This window comes from Stenella coeruleoalba, assembly GCF_951394435.1.
Source record: "Stenella coeruleoalba genome assembly, chromosome: 8".
In the NCBI taxonomy this organism is placed as follows: Eukaryota; Metazoa; Chordata; class Mammalia; order Artiodactyla; family Delphinidae; genus Stenella; species Stenella coeruleoalba.
In genome coordinates, this window is record NC_137154.1 from 1064192 (window position 1) to 1079792 (window position 15601).

Below are 15601 nucleotides of genomic sequence, written 5' to 3' on the forward strand. Positions count from 1 at the left end.
GGCGAGGCCACTGCCGAGGGGACAGGCATAGCCCAGAGAGGACCCGTCAGTGAGGCCCCGCCGTGGCACGAGGGCCCTTCCGATGTGGCCGGGAAAGCTCTCTGAGCAGGCGGGGCTGGGCGGGCGCCCCAGCTGGGCTGCAGGGAACGGCTGACCATGCACCTGCAGAGTGCAGACGCGGGCGTGTGGTGTCTGCATCCACAGCCTTGGGAAGACAAGGCCGGGGCGCCCCAAGCAGGAGCCGAGCTGCCGTAGGCAGTGGGCGGTGGAGATCCCAACAGACACGGCCAGAGGCCTCCCGAGGGGGCACAAGAAGCTGTGTGGCCGAGGCCTCCTTTACAGCTGGGCCACACACAGGAGACCACCAGGGACTGCAGAAGCAAACGTGTGAAAGAGGACGACGCTCTCTGCAGCCCTCATCTCTGGCTGACCATGGGGACAGCTGCCAATGGGGGCAGCACGGCCACGCTTGTCCAGAAGCCCCGTCCAGCGGCAGCACAGCACCCCGGCCTCAGCCCAGGCTTCTGTCCCCGACGCTGTGTCCCACAGAGGGCCCGGCCAACCATCCGTCCAGGCTCAGGCCAGCTCTGTGCGGCGGCAACTCCAAAGCCACCGAGAGGACTACCTGATGTGTAGTGGGGCAGGCTGACTGCCCGGGCAAAGCTGGGGACGCCGAAAGAGTCCCGGCTGCACGTGAGGACCAGGGCAGGAACCCAGGCACCGCGCTCACCCAGTGAGCGAGTGAGACTTGGAGGCCCTGGGTTGGGAGGACACAGCCTCCAGGAAGTTGGAATAACTGAGCAGAAGGTGCCTCTAGGCTCATCTTGTTATATTCCCTGCCCTGGTCCCACAACCAGCCACTTCTTCAAGAAGCCCTGGGTCCCTCTATTGGAGAAAATTAAAGACCGAGACCTGGGACTTCCCTGGTGGTGCAGTGGTTAAGAGTCCACCTGCCAATGCAGGGGACCACGGGTTCGAGCCCTGGTCTGGGAAGATTCCACATGCCGCGGAGCAACTAAGCCCGTGTGCCACAACTACTGACCCTGCGCTCTAGAGCCCGCAAGCCACAACTACTGAGCCCATGTGCCACAACTATGGAAGCCTGCGTACCTAGAGCCCGTGCTCTGCAACAAAGAGAAGCCACTACAACGAGAAGCCGGTACACCGCAACAAGGAGTAGCCCCCACTCACCCCAACTACAGAAAGCCCATGCACAGCAATGAAGACCCAACACAGCCAAAAATAAATAAATTTTAAAAAATGAATAGATAAAAATAAAGACCGAGAACTGACCTGGTCATCCCACTGCTGCTGGGATGTCGTTTTCCTAGACCCTCTCAGCTGACAGAGCAAGGAGACGGGTGTGCATGCCAATCTGTATGTTTACATCCCCACTCACGTGGACACCGCAACCACATTAGGCTAGACGTGAGTTCATCCTGACGCCTCCATCTCTGATCCAACCCCCGGGGATCATTCCGACCTCCCCCACTGATGGTGATAAACCTGGAGGTTCTGAGTGGCTTTGTGAAACCACAGAAGAAGAGGCTCCCGTGCTGTGAAGGCAGCAAAGCCATCGGGCCCAGAACCCTAGTTGAAGGTGCAGGAAAATGTGGTGCACTTAAGAGCAAGCGGGAAAAGCTACAAGGTTGAGTCCAATGAAAATAGAAAAGAATAAGGAAGAGTAATAACTAAAACACTCCAAAAAGACACACACAAAACAGATGAAAACTGTACCTCGATGAACTGGAATTTGAAAACCTCAGAAATAAAGTGATTTAAAGAAAGATTTGAGGGCTTCCCTGGTGGCGCAGTGGTTGAGAGTCCGCCTGCCGATGCAGGGGACACGGGTTCGTGCCCCGGTCCGGGAAGATCCCACATGCCACGGAGCGGCGGGGCCCGTGAGCCATGGCCGCTGAGCCTGCGCGTCCGGAGCCTGTGCTCCGCAACGGGAGAGGCCACAGCGGTGAGAGGCCCGCGTACCGCAAAAAAAAAAAAAGAAAGATTTGAAAAGAGAGACAAAAGAACTCAAAGTAAGAACCACAAATGAAAGTTCCTGAAATGAAGTCTAGACTAGAAGAAACAGCAAGGCAGTGCCACGGGAAACAGAAGATGGAAGGGGATTTGGCCAGCCACTGAGCTGAGGGCCACAGGATGGAGAAGAGCAGCTACAGGAGCTGTGAGCCCAAACAGCTTGTATCCCGTATCCTGAGATGTTGCTAAATTCACCTTTTTTCTTTAGCTCTAGCAGACTTTTTGCAGTTTCCTATAATTTTATAAGTATATATGACCCTGTTATTTCCCAAACAAACTACCTCTTCCTTTCCAATACTTATACCTTTTATTTCTTTTTCTTCTTCTCTCTCTCTCTCTCTTTTTTTTTGCCTCATGGCACAGCTAAGACCATCAGCACAGTGCTGAACAGAAGTCGTGAGAGACAGCATCCTTGCCTGGTTCCTGATCGCAGGGCAAGATGTTCAGTCTAGTCTTTCAATTGAACATTTGATATGAGCTCTAGATTTTTTCCGGGTGCCCTTTACCACTTGAGAACATTCCCTTCTACTCCTGGTTTGCTGATTGCTTGCGTGAATATTTTGTCATGCGCTGTTTCTACATCTAATTGAGATTTTTTTCTCCTTCGTTCTGTTAATGTGGTGAATTATACTGACTGGTTTTCAAAGGTCAGCTAAGCTTAGACTTCTGGGAAAACACCCTCTCTGGGTTATGACCTGTTATTCTTTTTATGTATTTTTGCCGGATTCGCTTTGCTAATGCTTTCTTAGGGAGTTATACACCTGTGTTCACGGAGGACCGTGCTCTGCAATTGTCCTTTTCTTGTTAGGTTCTTGTCTTATTTTAGCCTCACTGAATTAGTTAGGTAGTATTTCCTCCTCTATGTTCTGAAAAGGCATGTGTAAGAATGTCTGCAGTTTCCCAGTGAGGGGTGCTCTTGGTGTCTTGTGGGTGGAGGCCCCACACAAAGACCCGTCCTGCCCCAGCATCGACAGTGCTGTGCGGGCGGCAGACACTCCGCGAGGGGCGTGCAGCTCACGTGCTCCCGCGCCCACGAGGCCTCCACACGGTTACACGGCTGCTTCTCCACCTGCTCCTGGGCCAGCATCACCAGCATCACCTGGGAGCCTGTCGGAAATGCCAGTTCTCAGGCTCACCAGCCCTGTTGACCGGAAACTCTGCAGAAAAGCCGGGATGTGGGTGAAGAAGCTCTCCAGGCGAACCTGACACGCGCGACGCTCTAAGGACACCTGCTGAGGGCGGTGTGAGAACCAAGCACATCCCACCTGGAGAGCCAACCCTGCATGACAGGAGCACCAGACACGACGCAACTCAGAAGATGCAAGAGGAAGGGGAGCGGCAGGGGTGTCCAGCTAATTTCAACACTGCTCCTGTGAGGGAACCAAGAGACAACAGCCAAAAGACGGCGGGACTGAGGGCTTCACAAAGGCAGCTGCTTGAAAAAACAAACATTTCTAAATACTCTTTTTATTGTAGCAAAATACACGACATAAAATTTACTATTGCAACCATTTTTAGGTGCACGGCTCAGGGGCATAAAGTATATTATTCACTGCTGTGCAACCATCACCCCCATCCGCCTCCAGAACTTCTCCATCCTCCCAAATGGACACTCTGTCCCCAATAAATACTCACTCCCCTCCCCTCCCCCAACCCTGGGCACCCACCGTCTACTTCCTGTCTCTATGGATGTGACTCCTCTAGGGACCTCACGTGAGTGGAATCAGACAGGATTTGTCCTTCTGTGTCTGGCTTATTTCACTGAGCATAATGTCCCCAAGGCTCATCCACGTCGTAGCCTGTGCACCTTTTAAACCAGAAAGCCCTAAAACTGCCAGTTGGGACGTCTACTCCCAGGCGAGAGGGAGTAATGAGGACTGGTTTTTACCTCCTGCTTCAAACAACAGGACACTGGACAAATGTATGACAGTTTTCAAGACACTGGACGTCAGGCAACAGAGCGCGGTGATCCCTGCAAGACGGGAACCGGCGAGGGGACGCTGCAGTGGCCTGCTCCCGCCTGGATGGATCGGCATGGTAGGAAGGGGACCCAGGAGGGCCCCGAGGGATCCCAGCTGAGGCGTCTCAGCGGGGAGTCTGAGAGGCCAAACAGCCAGAGGTCAGGGGGCAGCGCCCCAGGGGGACAGGACACTGAGCGGAAAGCGCTGCAGAGAGAACTCGGCAGACGTGCTGAGGGGCCCCGTGGGGTCCCTGGCTGAGCTCGGGACAGGGCACATGTACAAGGAACTGCTGCGGGAGGGACAAGCCACCCAGAAGGATCTGCAGGACCCTCCTCAAGGTTCGCATGGGCCCAAAAAGAGCTCCTTCCCCACCAGCCAGAGTGGCACCAGGTGGAGACCTCCAGAGGTCCTGTGTCAGTGGTGACAAAAACCAGCCTGAAATGAAACATCGCCATAATCCCACCAACACAGAACAAACACAAGAACTGAAAAGACTCAGTCGTTTCCAACTGAGTCCAAGGAACACAGACACACAAAAACAACCAGCACCGAACAAGGCAAAGACCCCAAGGCCTTGCATCCAACCTCAGGAAAGGAGGAGAACAATCCATTACTAGGAATCAAAGCAGTCGATCAAAAAGGACCCCAAAATGGCTCAATGACACAGTCAGAAGACAGTGGTGTTAAAACGTCACCATGACTGTATCCCATCTGTTCCAGAGACAAGAGAAACACTGGACACGTGATAAGGAGATTTTAAAAAAAAAGTGGTTTTTTTTTTTGAAGATCTAAATTGAACTTGTAGATATGGAAACTAAAATATCTGAGACAAAAGGTACCCTGGGGACGTCCCTGGGGGCGCAGTGGTTAAGAATCTGCCTGCCAACGCAGGGGACACGGGTTCGAGCCCTGGTCCAGGAAATCCCACATGCCGTGGAGCAGCTAAGCCTGTGAGCCACAACTGCTGAAGCCTACGCACCTAGAGCCCGTGCTCCGCAACGAGAAGCCACCGCAATGAGAAGCCCGTGCACCGCAACCAAGAGTAGCCTATGCTCGCCGCAACTAGAGGAAGCCCGCGCACAGCAACGAAGACCCAACTCAGCCAAAGATAGAATAAATAAATAAATTTATTAAAAAAAAACTGGGGGAAAAACTAGCGTTTTTAAAAACAAAATAAAGTGGTGTGTGTGTGTATCTGTATGTGTGTGAGTCATGTATACATGTGTGTACATGCGAATGGGTATGAATGCGTGATTGTGTGTGTGTCTATGCGAGCGTGTGTTGTGTGTGCTGTGAGTGGATGTGTGTACTTACAAGCATGTGTGTGAGGTATGTGCATCTATGTGGGTAAGTCTGTGTTGTGAGTGTATGTGCGTGTTTATGAGCACACGTGTGAGTTGCGAGTACAGCTGCCGGGCAATGGTGCCCTTTCTTCCCACCCTTCCTCCCCTGGCCACCCCCAGTGCCCCTGCCCCCCACCCCAGGTTTGCCCCGCCGGCCCCTGACGGAACCGTGAACAAGCTCATGCAGCCGGGGGCCACGGCCCTCCCACTCCTTCACAGGTACGTGGCTGGTGTCAGAATGCGTCTCTCCTCGCCCTCCCAGTTGCACCTCTTTTACACGCGTGAGCTCCAGTAAAGGAGGCAGACACAGACTCAGGTGCTCACGTCCACCCAGGCACCCTGCCTGCCTGCCCCTGACCCCTCCAGGAGGCCAGCCCCAGACACGCAGAAAGGGCCATGTGCCAAACTGGGAATTCTGTTCGGAAGCAGCGGGAACGAACGCTCAGTTCTTGCACGTAACAGAGCAAGTCGCCAAGGGCACAGTCCACGGAAGGTGACGGTGAGCTGGACAGCATCAACAGTAACAATGTTTGTACCCCAAGAGACACTAGTAAGAAAATGGAAAGACAAGCCACAGCCTGGGAGAGGAGGTCTGCAAATCACACACTGATACAGGACTTCTGTCCGCAACAGACGAAGCGCTCTCAAAATGCAACAACTGAAAAATGGACAAGAGACTGTAATAGACATTTCCCCAGAGAAGCTACACCCCACACCCACCAGGATGGCCGAAGTCCGACCACGGAGGCTAACAAGGGCTGAGCGGGACGTGCAGAAACCAGAGCCGCTGGAGGGGGTGGAGAGGACAGGGCGAAAGTCTTCCAGAGCCACACACGCCCTTCCCCAGCCACCCAGCAACTCTTCTCCTTTCTGCAGCAAGGACGAAGGCGTCGGGCACACGAAGACACCGTCAGTGCCCACAGCAGCGCGATTCATGATCTGCGAACACGTGGGGAACAGCGGAAATGGCCTCCGGCTGAGCCAACTGTCTTATTTGTGAAAGAGCCCACTTCTCAGCCACAAAAGGAAGAAAGTGCAGCTACGCACAGCACCTGGGTGAGCCTCAAAGCAGCAGGCTCAGAAGGGGCAGACCCCACACGCCAGACGCTCGGGGAGCCCTCTAGACGGATTTTAGCCAGAACAGAAGGCAGGAGGCAGGTCAGTGGTTGCCAAGGCCCAAGGGGGTGTTGAGGGGACGTCCAGTGTTCTATACTGTCCCTGTGGGTGGTCAGAGGCTACGCACCTCTGTTGAAATTCAACAAAGCTTACATTTTAGATTCAGTGGAATGTAAATTACACCTCGTAAAAGCTGACCAGAGGCAAACACACCAACAAGAGAGCAGGACTCCTGCTGGCGCACCAGCAGCGAGTCCCGCAGGCCTGCGGAGAGCGAAAGAAGCCACCGCCCCAGGGCCACTGGCACGGGATTCCATTCACAGAACACCCAAGGGCAACCAGGTGCCAGATGTCAGGCGAGGACAGGAGGGTCGCAGGGCCTCTGCGTGCTGCCTCCTTGCCGGTTCTGTGACATGGGCAGGGCGTGGTGCGCTAACCTGAAACCCGCGCACACACGTGCACTCGGAGTTGTGCTTTCTCTGCATGTGTTATGTTGCAATGAATGATTCACTTTAGAAACACAGGAAAGAAAAAGAAGACAACCGTGTTGGGATGTCTTATTTCTACACTGGACGGCACTTACCGGGCTGACTACCACTTTCTCAACTCCTTTTTGTAGGACTGATCCATTTCATGGTAACAAATAGCTTCGTCTATGTTTTCAAAAATGAAAAAGTAGGCAAAGGTTTTAGGGGACTGGAACGGCCACACAGAGGCTATCTTCTCACGGGCCTGCCCTGTCTCTCTCCTCAGCACCTGGAGCGCACCGGCCTGCAGACAGTGTCCGCCCCTCCCCCCGCAGGCTCCTGAGCCCATCCCCCACTGCCACCCACCCACGCTGGGGCCACATCCAGATGCCCCAAAGAGCCTAGCCAGCTCGTGCCCTGGAGTATGGGAAAACTGCTGGGGTAAAGTCACTGTTCTCATGAGTGGAAAGGTCCCGGGGAGTGACTGAAAAAGGTGCTTCTGTGACTTCAGTCAGAAGTGCTGGGACGTCTTGCCAATGTCGCAGCCAATGCTACCCCATGGCGTCGCCACTCCGCGGGGTCACCACTCCATGGGGTAACCACGCTGGATCTCAGAGGGGAAAACTAGAGTTCCACTCCAAGAAACCAGCTTGGGACCAACGGAAGAGCACTCAGGACACACGCGGCAGTGGTGGGAGAGGCAGGAGTGGAAGGGTTTCTGCAGCGACACCCTCTGGTGCAGGGACAGAGGTCTTCATCCCACACCACCCAGGGGACAGAGGAGGAAGGAGAAGCCCCTCCCACAGCGGGCTGAGGCCATCTCCTCACCTCCCCCTGCTTGCGAGTGGACCTGCTACATCCCGAGGCGGGTGGCAAGAGCCTCGCTCTGCTTCCCGAGACCGCGCTGGCCCGGGAGCCCCGTGCACGTGCACCAGCAACGACAGACAGGAAATGACCTCCCGGAATCCCAACTCCTGGGCCTCGGTGCCCCAACTCCATTCCTATGGCCTCCCCGAGGGCTCCGATGACTTCCCAGTGTTCACTCACTTGAACCCTGACGTCCCCATCCTGCAGTGGAGGAAACGGAGGCACAGCCGAGGCAAAGTCCAGATCTGACGCAGGCCACCTGCTCCAGACCCTCTGCTCTTAACACCAACCCCCTCCCCCGAGGGGACAGGCACCTCTGGAAGGGAAGGAAGCTTATTTCTATGCCTGGCTAAAGCTCAGCTGCCCCGGCAGAGCGCAGGGCCCTCAGCGGCTCGTCACAAACAGCCCAGGCAGCTGCTCAGGAGGCAGGTGGGTGAGTCCGACTTGCAAGGGCCGGATCCGCGCCTCCCTCTCAGCCCAGCTCGGCAGAGGAAGCAGCTGCAGTTAGAAGCCCCGAAACCACCACCGCTCCCAGGAAACTGCCACCACGCCTCATACCAGAGAGGAGAAAGGGCTGCTGTACCTTCTCCCCTCCGGTGTGAGAAAGCCCCTGCTGGGCTCGCCCCTTCCCAGCCTGAGTGCGGCTAGGTCTGCTGGCGCTGGGGGAGAACGGGGCCGGGCTCCGGCCCATCGCCCTCCAGGGCTAACCCTACATCCCTCACACACCTGTCCAACACCCCTGCACAGCACCCTGTGGGGTCAGGGTGGAGGTCAAGCGCCGGCCTGGAGCCCGGCTGCCAGGGTGAGCGTGGAAACGCCCAGATGCTGGAGCAGGGCGGAGGCCAGGCAGGAAGAGCGCCTGGAAAGGGAAGGGGGGAGGCAGGCTGCACCCCTGCAGGGCTCAGGGCCAGGAGAGCAGCACAAAGTTACAAGGCAGAGAAATGCCCCACACGTCATGGTGGCATTTCAGGTTCAAGTCCAGCCAAATGCCACCCAGTGGGAGTGGCTGGTGGAGCCTAGTCGGTCTGCTGGGCCCCTGGCCACCACCGACCACAGGGGCGCCCAGACTGCACAGTAGCCACGTCTGACCCCTGCAGCGCTGGCTGCCAGACGAGCAGACGCAGAGCCAGGTGGTGACCAGCGAGGGTCTGGGGGCACCAGGAGCAACGCTCCCCAGTGCGCTCCACGCCCACAGAGAGGCCAGCTCATGGCCAGGGACTGGGACACTGTTGCCCCCCCCCGCCCAGTCTTCACAAGCCAAGCTGGCACGGAGCCCAGGCCGCCTAAGTAAAGGGTGATAAAGGGTGATGTGGGTCCTGCCAAGTCGCCCCGCCCTCCCCGCTGGTATAAAAGGCTCGGAGGCAAGATTTAGCCCAGGCTCAGTCCACAGGAAGGAGGCTCAGAGTGCACGCAGAAGGGAGACGCCTGCGCCTGTCCCCGCACAGGCCTGTCCCCGCAGGCACTCCAGCACCAACACTGGGAATCTCCCCCACCCAAAACACTAAAATCCAATCAAGAAACAGTCTTTCCTGAGAAAAACGTCAGAGAGAGATGGAAGAGGTCCACTGCACATGGAAGGGCTGTAGGAAGTTTCCAGAGAGGGAAGAACCCCAAGAGAGGTCAGGCTAGGAGCCCAGTGGAGGCGGAGAATGAGTTCCTGCCCACAGCCCCCCACCCGTGGGCCCCAGGCTGTCCCCTCACCACCGCCAGGAACGCCATTCGTCAGGGGTCCGGGGAGAACTCGCGGCGACTGTCAGAGCTGCAGACCTGAAGACGTCCACACGCCCCACATGAGCATAAGATGCGCTGAGCCAGCTGAGCAGCTTCACGGCATGCTTACAAACCTGGCAGCGCCTGGGTCACGGCACTCAGAAGGCCGTGAGGGTCAACGATCATCAAAGAGCTCCAGCCACCCTGCCGGGCTGGTGTCCTCCATTGTCCACTTCCCACTGCGGCCATCAGGCCTGGTGAGGGCCTGGACCTGGGGGTTTTATATGGGAGAAACAAGGGGACGCAGTCGGTCACACAGGAGAAGGAGGAGACTCTTCCTCTGGACACCCGGCTCACCAAGGTCAAAGGGCAGCCGGCAGTCAAGCAGTCCCCATGGCATATTCGCCTCCGACTGGAGATCTGTTTTCTTCTCTAAATTAGAGGGAAGGCATCCGACGTGGGAGTGTCAGAAAGTCAGAGGAAAGCCGGAGCGAGATATGCTGCAGCCCAGACCTCAGATTCCTCCAGGGGAGGCCCGGCTGGCAGGAGGGCAGCGCTCAGGCCAGAGGAGCCGCAGGGAAGAGGCGCTCGCGGGACAGGGGTGCAGACGGCGCCGCCACACAACAGAGTCTGCCCTGCAATCGAGAGAAGGAGCTGCCGCATGGCTGCCGGTGACCACAGAGCAGAGGCAGAACCGGTGCAGAAAGCAGAGGAGCGGCAGGAGGGCACGGGGAGGCAGTGCCTCGAAGGGAACGCCATTGCCCACGAGAATCCATCCTCATCGAGGGGCGCACTTCAACTCGGAGGACGCCGTGGAACGTAAATTACACCTCAACACCACTCATATTACTCACACACGCACGCGCGTGCACGCACACACGCGCGCACACACACACGCTTTTCCAATGCAATCCCGTAACTTCGGAGACAAGAGCGGGGCTGATCGCTACCAAGACAGGCCTAGAGGATGTCCAGCCTGTGACCTGCGCCTGCCAGGTGAACACAAAGGTGTTCACAAAGGTGGTTGCCTGCGCCCAGGGTCCAGGTGACCGACGTCATCAGAACTCACTTCATGATGAAATACAGGATTATGGGTGAGCTTCCCTCCACTGGTCATGCCTTTTCCCAAAAAATGTCTTTAAAAAGTAAGCACTGCACGTAGGATGAGGAAGGACGGAAAGACGCTGGGGGAGCAACGTGGACACGCGTGTCTGCGCGCTGACAGCCACCCCAGGCACGGCACGCCGACCACACGGAGTTAGGTTTAATGTGGCGTGTCTAAAAACTGAAGCCAGGGATTATTAATTGGGAAAATTAAGAATACAGACATCCCTGACTTATGGTTCGAGTTGTGATTTTTTTGACTTGATGACAGTGCAAAGGGAAATCACGTTCAGTAGAAACTGTACTTGGAATTTGGCATTTTGACCTTTTCCCAGCAGTGAGACCGGGCAGCAGTGCAGCCCCCAGTCAGCCCGCAATCACAAGGGTGAACCTGACCCACAACCATTCTGGACCTACACAACCATCTGTTTTTCACTTTCAGTACAATATTCAATCAATTACACGAGACATTCAACACTTTATTATACGACAGGCTTTGTGTGAGATGATCTGGCCAACTGTAAGCTAATTTGTGTGTTCTGAGCACATTTAAGGTAGGCGAGGAGGTCAGGTGTATTGAATGCATTTTCAACTTTCAATATTTTCAACTTAGGATGGGTTTGTCAGGATGTAGTTCCCATGGTAAGTTGAGGAAGATCTGTATAAGGACAGGCCCCAAACAAGACATAGGATTGGATCCAACGCCTCGGAAGTAACCTGAACCACCCTCAGTATTTTCTGAGTGGGTTCCTGACAGGGAGCCCGGAATGAAAGTCTCAGCTGGGGCTCTTCAGCTGCAGCCCCTCCCTGCACCCCCGGAGGTGACCAGCTCTGACCAGGTAGCTCCCCAGCCCTCTGCAGGGCTGCTGTCCCTCCCAAGGCCGAAGACCCCCTTCCTCTCCCTTCGGCACTGGGTCTCCTCAGAAGTTTCCTGAAAGGGGGCTGATGAGATGCACTATTTTTTTCAGAATTTACATGCAAGTTTTATTCTATCCTCACGCAGGATTAACCGTTTGGCTGATGTGAAATTAAGTCCGTGTTGCAAGTCCTTTTCTGACAGTCTCTTGAAGATTATTTTTTAGTTTCCGGGTTGGAATTTTGTTCGGATTCCTGGTTTGTTTTGTTTTGTTCCTCTCTGTTCCTCTCTTCTGAAATCCTTTCTTTATCCCTTGTGCTCTGAAATGTCACAACCGTGTCCCCTGCTGTGGGAACAGGGAGCATTCACTGTGTGGGGCATGGGGTGAACTCACTTCCTGTGATTCTGGAAAATTTTTGAGTTGCTTAAAATTCCCTCTTTCTGTTTCCTGCTCTTTCTGGAATTCCCTTGTGGCCGCAGAGCCCCCTGCACTGATGCTCTAATGTCTTTACTCTTGCACTCCCGGTGTCCATACCTGACTTTTTGTTCTACTTGCTGGGAAATACACCCAAATTTTATCTCCTATCCCTTTACCAGGTTTTTCATTTGCTATCGCACCTCTAACCTGCAAGCGTTCTTTTTAATTCTCTGGATGTTCCTTCTTTGTACCAGTCAGTTCTTACCTGCCGGGGTTCTCCATGGTCTGTAAGTCTCTGAGGAAACTAACGACAGCCCCATTTTACTTGGTTGTTCAGAGTCTGCTCCCTCTTTTTCTTTAGGTTTTGGTCTCTGCCGTTCCTGTTCACACGTTCCACAAAACACCTGGTGGCCCTGGCCACCCACTCACACTTAAAGGTGGCACTGAAGTGCGCGGGCGGCACTCAGGGCATGTCACTGGGGGACCGTGTGCCTCCCTATAGCAGGTAGCACGGGTGCTGTCCGTCGGCTCCCCACTGTCAGTGTCTGCAGGTCTTTTCTCTTGGGCGGGTCAGACTCCAGGCACTCTTCTACCTGGAGAGTGGACTGCGGTTGCCAGGTCTTGGGGTCCAAGACTGGGCTGGGGAAGCTCATCACTGTGGTTGCGGGATGTCCTCAAGGCTTCACCTGCACGCTGGCGGCCCTGGTGCAGTGCTGGACTCGTGCTCTCCGGACAGTAACCCTCAGATTCAAGGTAGGTGGGAGGGAGCAGGGTGTCGAGCTGCTTCTCCTGCGCACCTCCAGACCTGCAACCGGCTCCTTCGGAGGCTCCGAGGTCCCACAGATCCGGAAGCCATCCTGAGGCTCCTCAGGAGAAACTTCCCAGCTCGCTCAGGTTCCAGCTTCCTCAAGCCTGCGTCCACTTGCTCACCAGCTTTCCAACTTCCTCCTCTGTCTGCTGTTTTCTCCCACCTCCGTTCCCGTGGGTCTCTGCCTTTCCAGAACCCTCAGCTCTCATTCCAGTGGGCCTGGGCAGGGGGTAGGTTCCACACACAAGTCCAGCCCAGCCTACTCAGGCATCAGGGCCAAGCGCCACACAGGATACTGGCAGGTGGCCCCCGGCTCCCCTTCTGTCAAGGGCCCCCTGGGCTCTCCCCTTCCTGACGGCCCCCACACTCAGCTACCAATTGATGCCCACACCTCCTGTGCCCGTCTGTGGGCAGGGCTTCCCACCCAGCTAAGGCAGATTCACAGAGGCAGGCCCTGCCCTGCCTGCGAGGCTGGCTGGCCTCATCTAGACAGTCTCCCGGCACAGCTCAGCCCCTGCCCAACCCCCCACCCCAGGCAGCACCTCAGGATAACCCCTCCCTTCATCCCCCACCTTCCGATGCCAGGGAGTCAGAAAACCCCTTGGGGGCTTCCCTGGTGGCGCAGTGGTTGAGAGTCTGCCTGCCAATGCAGGGGACACGGGTTCGAGCCTTGGTCTGGGAGGATCCCACATGCCGCGGAGCAACTGGGCCTGTGAGCCACAACTACTGAGCCTGTGCGTCTGGAGCTTGTGTTCCACAACAGGAGAGACCACGACAGTGAGAGGCCCACGTACCGCAGTGAGGAGTGGCCCCCGCTTACCGCAACTAGAGAAAGCCCACGCACAGAAACGAAGACCCAACACAGCCAAAAATAAATAAATAAATAAAATTTTAAAAAATTGAATCATATACTCACCTTTCTCTTTTAAAAAAATAAAATAAAATAAAGAAAACCCCTTGACCCAACACTGAGGGTGAGTTGCACCCTGTCCAAGGCCATGGGATATAACCCAAGTCCCAGCCCAAGGCTTCCAAACGGACACCACTGTCTCTGTGGAGAGGTGCCAGAGGTCAAGGACACAGGACATGTCTGTCGCCCACCGGACCCTCCACCCGGAGCCCGGCCAAGGCTGCTAACCCAGGCTCCTGCCTGCACAGGGAGGGCGCGGCACACGGGAGGCCTGCTCAAAAAGGGGGGCCCCCGGCGAGCCCCGGTGCACACGGCACCTCGCGTTTGTGGGACCGCACTGCCACCAGCCACACCCTATCCTCTCTCGAGATTCTGACACCCCTTGGAGAAGGCCTGTGTGTCTCAGAGAGGTCCCCACCCCCTCTGCTGGGGCCACAGGCAGAGTCCCTGGTCCTGGCAGTGCCCCTGTCCCAGGCCTCAGGCCATCATGGCAGAATGGCCAAGTAGAAAGTAAGCTCCGTGTGGGGTTGCTGTTTTCATGAGGACCCTGAGAAGTAAACACTTCACTCAAGGTCAGCGAGCAGCAAAATGCAGACCCTCCTCTTGGCGGCCCCTTAGAAAGGTGCTCAAACACAGCCAGACAGTGGCGGTGGGCCCAGAGCTGGGCCTCCCCAGAGCTCAGAGCTAAGCAAGGAACCAAACACGGGCACAAAATGGACACATTCCCCTGAGGTCCGTCACCCTGACGGGTGTCACCAGACGGAGTGGGCACAGGCTGTCTAGACTCCCTCAAACAAAATCCCAGCATGGGGCGGGGGAGCGGGAAGCAGGGTAAAATGAACAGGCCAGCGGCGGACCGCCTGAGACAACAAAACACCTGTTTCACCTTCCAGACACTCAGAGATTGAAACACTGAGGTCGCCCAGCATCGGAGGGGATGAGGCGGGGCGCCCCCCGCCCCCGCGCAGGTGGGAGTGGGAATCACGTGCAGGCCCGGCGTCCGCCCGCAGCTCCCACCTTCCCAGGCGATCGGGCGGTTCCAGCCAAGCCCACCGGCCGCTGCCGGTCCGCCGTATGATACGGGCCACCCAGCGGACCGGCAGCAGCCAGCAGCCTGCGCGGACGTGAGGGGCGGCCGGCAGTAGGAGGGACCACTCAGTGCCCGTGCGCTCCAGCTCGCGCCTCTCCTCTCTCCCGGTGGCCAGTGGCCGCAAGCCCCGCCCCGGGCCCCAGGCCCCGCTGGCGGCCTCCGGCGCGCCCGGCGCGCCCTCTGGTGGACGCAGGAGCCACACGCGGGGAGAAAAAGCGGCGCTTTCAACCTGCGGAGCCCCCCTCTCTCCTCCAGCAAGTCCGGCAAGGTGCTCCACGTGCCCCCCACCGCCCCCCACCCCCGGCCCAGAGCCTGTGTTGGAGAGAGAGCCCAGGGCCGAGAGGTGGGTCGGTCCTCCTCCTGGGGGCCCCTAGACACAGCCCAGAGGCCTCGAGAGCAGGCTCGGTGGGCTCCGAGTAGAGAGGGGGGCCGTCACTTCCCGGCCTCCGGACGGGGCAGCTGCCCGACTCTGTGCCTCCTTCCGTCTGTGAAATGGCAGCTGCCCACCAGTCCAGCGTGTCCCCACTCGCAGAGCGTGGGGCTCGGGCCGGAGGCCGACTGGCTCCTGGGCACCCTGGGCCTGGCCAGGAGAGCACGGGAGCCTCGGGCACACGATGGGAGGGAGCATTTTCCAAATGAACGGAACTGACGCGGTGAGAGAAAGAAGAGCCCCGGCAAGCGTGTCTGCGGGTAGAAAAGTGAAATCGCCCTGCTGTGCAAAGAGAAGACGCCAAGCCCAGCTGCTTCCAAGGTCTTACTACATCTGAGTGTGGCACCAGCTCCTGGCACCGGAGGGAAGTCCCTCTGCGCGAGAAGCACGGGAAGAAAAAGTCCCTTTCCCGGCAGTGAGCACAGCACGCACACCTGAACAGCATCCCGAGACTGTGCCGAGCAGTTCACAGAGGAAAGCTCATAAA

General features: G+C 56.8%; 1 protein-coding gene across 1 annotated transcript in view; it reads right to left on the reverse strand.

The window, feature by feature from the left end:
- The window catches only part of MOB2 (MOB kinase activator 2), a 52839-nt gene that overhangs the window by 19596 nt on the left and 17642 nt on the right, over positions 1-15601 (reverse strand). The window lies entirely within an intron of this gene.